Raw genomic sequence first — 10,633 nt, 5'->3', positions numbered from 1 at the left:
CTCCTTTCTGTGCTTCTGGCTCTGTTTGGTTTGTTGTTTATTTGTTTTTATTATTTATCGGTTTAAGAATCTTTTTTTTCCCCCTTCAGTCCTTTGTGCAAAGTTCTTTAGGAGTTGATAACTTGCAACTGTGAATCTTACTCCATGTTTTCATTAAGCGTTTTAGAAGTTAATGACAAAAGGCAGTGCTCACCACTTTGTCTTTTTCCTGGACCTGGTAATCATTTACTAATCATTCTGTTGTTACAGGTAGTTCCCTTCTTAGGACACAGTGCTTTCCTGGAACGGTCTCATTAAGCAGTTTGTTAGAAATTGAACTGTTTGCTTCCACATTTATAATTTATAGCTGTTTTGATACACTTTATGGCGAAAAATGAGATACAAGATATGTCCAGAAAGTATCCAGCCACGTACTATTGAAAAAATAGAGGCATTTATTGAAGAAGATACACAGTACAAGAAACACTGTGCATAGGACACTGATGCCTCAGTCCCCCTCAAAGTAGGCACCTTGTGACCTCACACAGCTCTCCGAATCACCATCAGCTGCCCTGTTGTATTTTCCTGAATCTCATTGATGGTCTCAAATCTAATCCATTTCAAAGGTGATTTTAGTTTTGGGAAAAGCCAGAAGTCACAGGATACCAAATCTGGGCTGTCGGGGGGCTGAGTCACCTGGGTGATATGATGTTTCACCAAAAAACTGTACAGATGTGACATGTGAGCGGGCGCTTTGTTGTGATGAAGCTGCCAGTCACCAGTGGCTGCTCATAGCTGTAGCCTTCTGAATCATCTGAATAGTTTCCTCAGAGGAATGCTCAAGCCTAATGCAAAATTTGATGCAGGTTCGTTGCTGTACTTGCTCAGTCATATTCAATGTGATGGCCACACAGCACACATGCTCACTCAGTTGCATCTACCGCCCCAACTTACTAGCACAGTGAAGTCATCATTGTTCATACGTCCGCATTCCAGTCCACTCTCCTTGGCTGCCAGGTTACATCGATGTGCAAACCGTTCTCGTTCTGTTAATAATGGCTGGGCTCTTTCTGGACATCCCTCCTATGTATCTATTACGCAGTGTAAGAGAGTGCGAAGAGTGGGAGTTTTGTTTATATGCTTATATATAGGATACAGTATTCTCCAAACTACTTTCACAAATAATCCTCTCATCTTATTCTTGTGATGGGTTATCTTAGGGGTTCCTATCCTCATTAGATGGAGAAACTGAAGCTCAGATTTGTAACTTGCTTAAAATCAGAGCTGAGGACACAGATTGGGTCGAACAATAGATCTGCTGGCTGAAGCCTAGGCATATTTATCTGTATCCTACTAGCAGTCCTATTTCCACCTTGGGTGCTATATAGAGGAAATAAGCAAGCTGTGTTGAGAATTCTGCTCTTTAAACTGAGCTGACTACTGAGACAATGAGTTGTGCTGCAGAGGTTTTCCAACGTGGCTGCACAGTAGAATCCCTTGGGGAGCTTAAAAATGAAATCTGCCCAGGTCACACCCCAGAGCAAGTAAATAAAAATCGTTGAGGATGGCATCTATACTTTGCACAGCTATCCAGGCGATTTTCATGTGCAGCCAAATTGGAGAAGTACTGATCTGCATTCTTGCTACTCAAAATGGAGCCCATTGACCAGCAGTACTGACATCACCTAGCAACTTACTGGAAAAGGAGACGTAGCCCTGCCCCAGATCCTACTGAAGCAGACTCTTCAACATGGTCCCCAGGTAATTCATAAGCACATTAAAGTTTGAGAAGCACTAGTCTAGAGCAGTGGTTCTCAAATTTTGGTGTATCTAACAGTTTCCTGGGAACTTGGTGAAAAGCGTGGGCTTCCGTGTTTATTAGCTCTGCATGTAACTGACACACAACTGCATTTGAGAACAGCTCTAGGTCATGAGTATAAATTTTTTCTCAAATAGACGGGCATGGTTATATTTCAGTAAAACTTTTTGTAAAACAGACTATTGGTCGCTGAGCCGTGGTCTGCCATTCTCAGGGATACTAGTTCACTACAATCATTATTGGTCAATTTAATGTGCCTTAAGACTTTTATATATGGGTATATAGCTTTTATTAGGAGGCTTTTGGATTATTTTTAGTCTAGATTCATAAACATTTTGAATAAAAGAGATACATAGGGCAGATGCTAAATTCCCATTTATTGGATTAGTTCTTATGTCGGGTGATTTACTATCAGTCAACAGGAAGCATTTGTCTTTGCTGTGTCTTTTCAACATTTGCAATAGGGCAAAAGCTTCCAGACCGCTTTTGGAGTCTTGAGTTTAAATTTAGGTAAAAGCTCATTGCAAGTGCCTTTTTTTTTTTTTTAAAGGTTTCTGTTGACTTGCTCAGTGGTTTTCAAGTCTCTATACAAAAGAACTAGCTGTGGAACTATTCCTTTGAGCTTAAACAGATGCATTACACCCCCTGCGCCCCCCCCCCCCCCCCGCCGCCTTCTGATTCTTAGGTGTTTTAGCTGAAGTGGCTAAGGGCGTGGTAGATGAGAGGCACTGAACCAGGATTGGTAATGTGTCCATTAGATGCCTCTTTCTGACTCGGCCTTTCTTAATATCCACTTGGCTGTATTGTAATGATGCAACTCCATGGGCCTTGCACATGGGTGCTCAGTACAACATGTGGAGCAAGTGGATTTTGAGTACAGTGGTATAGAGGGCAAGGTATATCTTAGCACTTCTGTTGCCTCTAGCTTAGCACATTTATGGGTGGGTTTATTTTTATTTTCTGTGCTCTTGTGGGGCCGGAAGTCATGTGTCACAAACACTGTACAGAGCCTGTTCCCTGCCATTCTCTGCAGTGGCAGCAAACCCAGCTCTGAGCACCTCCTGCCCACACATTTCCTGTCTCCATCACATGGAACCTATCTCTTGCGTGTTCTCTTAGCTGCCTATACCCTTGGCCTCTGATCACATCTTTTCATCTTTGTGCTTCAAAACACTTTTGTTATGATGGTTGGGAAATACTTGGGGAGCTCCTAGAGACCTGTTCCCTGGTTTAGGAGGCTCAGCAAGCTAGCCCTGGCCGACAATTGGAGGCTGGGGAGCGTGTGTGCAAACAGTGTGACGCTGCTGTCCTCCCAACGCAGTGGCTTGCAGCTCTGGGCATTTAAAGTCAGTGCTATATAACTTTTTAAGTACATTTCATTTAAAAAAATTTAACAAGTACAAAAAATGGATTTCTCCTGTCGGGGAAAACAACTCTTCCCTGAACAGGGATTTTAGATGCGGGAATGAGAATAAAGGAGGAGGTAGCTTGTGAAGAACTGAATAAAATAATATTTTATTTGCTTACACTGAATTAATAGGCGTGTCCAAGCTCATGCAGAACATTTGTCAATAAGATGATAAAAAGGTGTATTTTTAAGCCACCAGGGAGGCAGCCTGGTGTTGCAGAAAGTACTTGCTTGATCTGAAGATGTTGATTTCAGGACCTGTTGTGCCACTTATTTTGTCTGTTGACCTTTTGTCTATAAAATTTTGCAAATAATTAGGCACCTAGGCACTATGCTCTATAGTGCATGTGAAGATAATAAGACAGCCATTGCCCTCCAGGGTGAGTGTGCTAACACTGACCGTCTGACATGGCATTAAGCATCCTCCTGTTACTTAGGCTTCCTATAATTCCATGAGGTAGGATGGTGGTATTCTTTTTCAGATGAAGTAGAAACTCAGTTTGCAAGTGTTAGGGTTTCGATCTTATTTCCTTCTGATTCCAAAGCATTTGGATTAGGCGTTGAATGAAATAAAATAGTAAGCATGGGGATAATAATACTTCACACAGTTGTCCCAAGAAAATGTAAGTGAAAGTACCTTGTTAATGTAACTGCTCTAATGGATCAGTACCCTCATAGCAGTCATCAGAATCGTTTAGAACAGTTCCAGGCATATTACTTTCCTCCCTCAGCAGCACATCCAGTTTTACTGGCTTTCAGCTGAAGGACTCTGGTGGCCAATGCTGGCCTTCCTCTTTCCTGGGGGTGGGGGGAGAGACCTCCCTAGGAGCACCCATTTGGGTCTGCTGTTCAGGTCTGCTCTGCCATTTGAAATCTCTGGGTTGAACAAGTTTGTTTTTAACTTTTTATTAATGAAATGTACACACACACACACACACACACACACGATGAGTAAAATAAATGTACACACACGCGCGCGCGCGCGCACGCGCGCACACACACACACACACACACACACACACACACGATGAGTAAAATAAACGTCCAGATACTCAACACTCAGCTTTAACAGTTACCAATGTTTTACCCCAATCTAGTTGCAGCATTTTAGTAAATGGAATCTCTAGTGAAAGAGCTCATTCTATTACACCATTTAGCTGAAAAATACTTGAGTGTCTGTTTTGTACCAGAGATACTAGAGATATACAGGTGATCAGAACAGATATAGTGCCTCCCTTTTCTAAGCCTTAAATTCTAGTTGGGATGAGAGCCAAATTAGCATAGATAGAATCCTGTTGTTGTAAATTGAGTGAAGGAAATAAACAGTATGATGTGATCTTAAATGGGGATGGGAGGGAGCCGCTTAGACACAGTAGTCAGGAAAGACGCCTCTGAGAAGCAACATTTAGGTTGAGATCTGACAGCTGAGCAAGAGCCATGGGACCAGCCAGTGGGAGTGTGTCTAATATTACTTAACTACCTCTCATTGCCAGATGATTGAGTAGTAGAATTTGCATGGGCAAAAAGTATTGCCCCATGAGACTGGTAACATCACTAACCTTTATTGAGGGAGTGACTCCTAGATGTTCAGGGCTCTGTTTTGTCATTCTGATCTGACCCTAAAGGGGGGTCAAGTAGGTATAGTCACAGAAGAGGAAAGGGAGAATACATGACACAGGTCTTGGGGGGGTCTCCTGAGATCCTGGTCTGCCCATAGTCCCTCCTCTCTGATGGCTGCTGGAACCATCTGGGACTTGGGTGTCCACAGTTCTTGGTGGAAAGCCAGGGGCTCTGAGTCCAGTGCTAATGTGAAGCTAGTTCTCTGTGAACCAAGCAAACCATTTCACCTGTTTCCTCATGGTAAGGAGGGAGATAACATTCTGCTTACTGCTTGGGTTTACCCAGGCCAAGAGGTGTTTGCTGTGGTGGTGTACAGAAGCAGGATATTCATAAACATTCTAGATAAGGATGTCACCCTATCCGTGTCCTTGGTCAGTCACTAGAATGACTTGGGACACAAGGGGAGGCAAGGGCCACCTATAGAGGTTGCTGAAAATAGTCTCTTGCAGTCTTCACTGGAGAAAGTCCTTTTTCAGGTTCGCCCAGTTTCCCGCCATCAAGGCTGGAAGCATGAAATGGAGACCAGTTGCTCACCACTGTCTCATTCCTTTATCCACTTTAACCCTCTTAAGCCAACCTTGTCTTACACTTATATGCTCTCCTAATATTTATCTTTCTCCTCTGCTGAGTGTTACGTGGGTGGTTCAGGGGAAGGGTAGACAGGCACTCTCCTCTGCTTCTCAGTGAGATTTTTGACAGGCTTTGAAAATGGGAGAGATCTCTCCCCCGATCCTACTGCCTCTTGAATGGCGGCGTGACCACATTCCCAGAGCAAACAGACGGGGCTCCCCTCTTCCCAAAGGTGGTAACCCCCACCCCCGACCGTGACGGTATTGGCCTGAGAGAGGACGGCTGCTCAGAGAAGCTGCCCGCTGGAGGGTGCTGTGGAGGTCTGGCTTCCTGCTTTCAGACCTTGTGTCCTGCTAGGGGTCAAGGGGGCCCTTCTGAAGATAAGGAAGTCGCCAGAGGGTGAGAAGGGAGGAAAGAAACCGGAGTGCTCAGGGTAGGGAGGTAGTGAGGACTCAGGGAGGCTGGAGTGCTCTGGGGCCAGGGGTGGCTCTTGTCAGAAACTTAGCCACAGGCTTGCCAGTGCCTCGTGGTCCTGTAATCACCCTCCGTTGAGCGTTCCTGGAAATTCCTGGGGCCAAAGTGAAGGGAGAATGGGCCATCCACAAAGGGACACGGTGGCCCATGTCTGGGCCTGGGAGCCCCACGCTCATCCGCGGGGCTGGCTTACTTAAGGGGCAGCTGCACTTTTATCTCATTGTGGCGGCCCAGCCTGGCCCAGCCCACCTGACCCGGACTGCACGTGGGATTGTAGTTCATCTTTGGGGCATTCCCTTATAATCTGCATTTCAGTTTACTAAGCATTTCACACCCATTATCTCTTCCAGTCCCTTCAACAACACTGAGGTGGGCTATTTTTTAAAATCCTTATGATTGATGAAAAATTGGGACTCAGAAAAGTTAAGAGCCCTCGGAGAGAAGGCTAGTGAGGGGCAGCGAAGCTTACAGATACCAACTGGTTCTCTGGATTTCTGCCCCAGGACTCACCCCCGAAATATAATAACAAAAACCTCCATCGTGCAGTCACAGTCATTGATCCCTCTCATGCCCAGGTCCTCACTGGAATGTTAGCTCCTTAAGGTTGGAAACTGTATTTAAAGGGAACAGTACTTTATTGAGATATAATTCACATACACTAAAATGCATGAATCTTAAGCATCCAGTCTGACGCATTTTGACATGTGTATATACTCGTGTAACCACCACCGAGATCAAGATACAGAACATTCCACCACCCAGAAGGATCCATTGTGCCCTGTTGAAGTCGACCCTTCTACCCCAGAGGCAACCGGTACTGGTGATTACTTTAGCCTGTTCTTGGACTTCATCTGTGTGGAGTCATACAGGTTATACAGACACTGCATCCCCATCCAGAGCCTGGCATGGCGTTTGGCACGTGGCTGGTATGCGATATGAAAGAACGTCTGGTTCTCACTCATCTACGAGAGAGCACTGACCGCCCCCACCCTCCCGAGACTGAGGCTGCAGGAAGTTAGAGACCTGCCTGGGGCACAAGCCAAGGAAAGGGGTAGGTCCTGGACCCCAGCCCAGACTCCTTGATTCTGACTCTGCTTCCCCAAGCAGCGGGGTTCCCCAGCCCTTGGTCAGGGCTCCCTTCCAGCCCTCTGTGAGAGCAACCCTGGTGATCCTGGGCAGGTAGTGCCCCCTGCTGCCTGTGGGGCCTGACCCAGACCCCTTTGTCCTCCGTGGGATGTGACAGGATCACATGGGCCGGGAGACCAGCGCAGTGACTGGCCAAGGACAGGGTCTAGCAGAATAAAAGTCACATGCCCTTTTATTTTCCTCGGAAAAGGAAAGGTTTTCCCAAGCTTTGGGGGCTTTCCATCCCCAGAATGAACGGACTGAGGGAAACAGAGGCCTCTTTGGTGGAGCGCTGCTGCCCCCACGTGGATGACTCAGGACACTACCACAGTGCGGGTTGTCCGAGTCAGGCGTTTTGCGGGTCTTAGATTCTGGTCTCAGCTTTTAGGCCCCTTGCCTCCTGGTGTCCTGCATTTTGGTATTCTGGTCACTGAGAAGCAGACGTCTGTCAGGGCCATCAGTCACCACTCCAGCCTCGCCGGGGACGGAGGCCTTCTCCAGAGAACGAGCCCCCGCTGTGTTTGTGGGACAGCTGTGGCCCCCGCACCTCCTGGGGGAAGGTGGGCTGGACATACGCGTCGAGGGCCTGTCCTGTATTAAGCAAGGTTTAGGTGAGATGGTTTGATCTTACAGCTTGGTTCACAGCGGGGTGCAGGGGTGGGGCAGGGGAGGCCTCTCAGCAGTGGGGCGTGCAGCACCTCTCAGTCTGCTGCTGGGCGGGGCTGCCACTCCAAGGAGGGGCTTGGTGGCCTTCCAGGCGCACCTGCGGTTGGCGGTGTAACGGCGCAGCCTGCCTGGCTTCGGCACGTGGCCTAGGGCGATGGTATCGCTAACTCAGTATTTTTAACTCCTCTTTCCAGAGGATGTGGCTTTTGCGGGAGAGCTTCAAAGGGTGCCCTATTTGCCCCTCTTGGCAACCATGACGTCATGGAAATGAAAGGGGCCGTCCCAACCCCCCAAACACCTGGAGGGAAGTGGGAGACTTTTTTCCATTTCCTGTCCTACTTCTGGCTACTGACTCAATGTCTGACCTGTTTATTAATTTCAAAATGTAGCTCTACATGTGACACTCATAGGAAATCGTACACATGTGTATGTCTGGGTAAAACGAAGCCTGTAAATCAGGTGGCCTTTCGTCGAGGCAGGACTCTCGTGGTTCTGCGGTGCGTGTCCTCGTCGCCCAGTGTACTTATTAACAGAGTGATAGCACTGGGTCTCCCGGCAGCCGACTTCCCCCCGGCCCACACATTGCTCCTGGAGGCAGATTGAAGAAGGGGTGTTAAGAAAGGACAGGGAGAAGGAGCGGTGGGATGGTGATAGGACCTTCAGCCCTGGACTTTGGCATGGTCCCACGGGGTCGGAGCTCTGACTCCCGGGGGCCCCGTGTGCTTCCCCAGAGTAGCCATCCCCCAGGCCATATTGGATGAGCCCATGTGCGGGCTGCACTAGCCAAGGGGCCATCACTGAGGTTTTACGTTTCCTGATAGTTCTTGATAGCTTATGCTTAGGTCTTGGCAAAACTGTGGAAGAGAGGCTCACCAGGCCACCTCCTCTTTTAATCCTACTTTCTCTTCTCCCTCTCTCTTTAATTTATTGATTCTGGACAGAGAAGAAGTGGGGAGAGACATCAATTTGTTCTTCCACTTATTTATGCATTCATTGGCTGCTGCTTGTGTGTGTGCTCTGACTGGGAATCGAACCTGCAACCTTGGCATATCAGGGCAACACTCTAACAAACTGAGTTAGCTGGCCAGGGCTACTTTTCCTTCGCTTATGCCTGCCCCTGCCCCCTGCCCCCCCAACACTCAACCACACTAATCATTATTTATCTTTTCTCTGGTTAAGTGTATATTTAGCATATGTTGTGTGCCAGGCATGGTGCTGGGTGTTGCAGACACATGGATGAATAAGGTACCTTCCCATCCCAAGTGTGCACAGTCTAGTGGAATTTCTTGCTGAGGTGTTACCTGACAACTAAGGTGATATCTGTAAAGGGCTTTATAGGTAACACTAGGGGAGTTAAGTTTTATTGGCAAACCGATAAGATCAATGATTCTTTGAGACCCAGATGGCTGTGTCTCCAAGGGTAGGTCTGAAGACCTCGCTTAGGTCTCTCCCTGAAGCACATACTTGTTAGCCTGACCTTCTCTTGACTGGCTTATAATTCTAACTGTACGCTGAGAGCAGGTGAAGTGTCAGAGTATCTTAGGCCTGTGTTCATGAGAAGTCACTTGGTCCACTCTTCTGCCTCCAGGCTGGCCTGAGGTTAAGCCTTTTGAATCCGTTCTGTAACTGGCTTTGCCGACCCGTGCTCGGCTTGGGTGGCAGCCTTCTCTCCTTGGACCAGGTCCCTGCTCACGGAACCTGAGGCTCTTCATGGTAGGGCCTCTGTAGGGACTTGGAGATCATATCTTCAGGTTTCCTCAAGGACGTCTCCCCTCCAGGCTGAACAATGCCTTGTCCCGACTGCACTGAGGGACTCTGCTGATGCTCCCAGTGGGCACAGGACCCCTCCCCCTGGGCCTTCTCACAAGGCCACTTTAATTCCCTTGGACATCTTGGTGGATCCTGGGGCCAGATGTGAGAACAGAGTGGACAAAGTTACGTGGCGCCTCCGCACCACCCCACAGCGCACCCAGGCGCTCCGGCTCTGCTTTCTGACTCAGCTTCAGGCTGGAGGGAAAGTTCTCTCTGGGACTGAGGAGCCCTGGTTGCAGATGGAAACTTCTTAGGGGGCAGAGCTGAGCCTGATGTCCAGATGGCCTCTTACCTGCCTGAGGCCTTGTCACCCTCAGCTTGGGCAGGGTCTGGGTGCCTCTTGTCACTGCCATGCCACCTCATCAGTGCTCAGGTGGCCTTAGGAGTTCAGTGACTATGGGGCCTGCCGTCTGAGGGCCCTGGGTCGGCACTGCTCCTCAGGATCCCTTGGTCTTTCCAGGGTTCTTGGAGGGCTTTTTGGCCCCTTTACTGCCTCTCTGGGTCCCTGCCCCAAGTCCCAGTGTCCCCTTCAGCCTCAGTATCTTTGCGACCAATTCTCACCTCGTCTGGTCTTTTGTATACAGACCAAAGTGAATTACCACTTTAGGAGGAAAAAAAGACAAACTAGTCTGTTCTAAGTTTTTAACGGTTGACAAACACTTTGCTCTGTTAACCCTCCAAGGAGCATTTTCATTTAATATGGAGAAGAGAATTAATTACAGGAATCCCCAATGGTGGAATCTCTGGCATCGTGTCAGACTGATGAGGAGGCAGTTTTGTGTTCCTCACAGCTGGCTGCTCCTGCTTTTGGGGAGGAGGTTCCTGTCCTCTTACGTGTGAGTGAGCCACTGTGATGGGATTTCCGCTGAGACTTTTCCTGGTAGTGATCTGGAAAGGGGCTTGTGTTTTGGCTGCAGATGAAGAGGCTCAGAGAGAACTGGGGACTGTGACTGTGCTTGGCAGGGCTGGCCAGGGCGTGGAGGCTGCCTCTGAGCTCTGCAGAGGCCACCGGACCAGAGATGCATGGAGCTGGAGGCAGCCTCCAGTCCAAGGGACATTTTGTAGGTAGCGAGGCTGGAGCTTCTGGAGGGGAGGGACGCACTCGGTCACCTAAGGAGCAGGTGGCTCTGTCCCTGTGAAAAGAAGCAGGCCTGGGTTGT

This window comes from Pteronotus mesoamericanus, unplaced genomic scaffold (genome assembly GCF_021234165.1).
Source record: "Pteronotus mesoamericanus isolate MK-2021 breed Mesoamerican mustached bat unplaced genomic scaffold, CSHL_Meso_final contig_46, whole genome shotgun sequence".
Classification (NCBI taxonomy): domain Eukaryota; kingdom Metazoa; phylum Chordata; class Mammalia; order Chiroptera; family Mormoopidae; genus Pteronotus; species Pteronotus mesoamericanus.
This window is presented reverse-complemented; position numbering follows the sequence as displayed.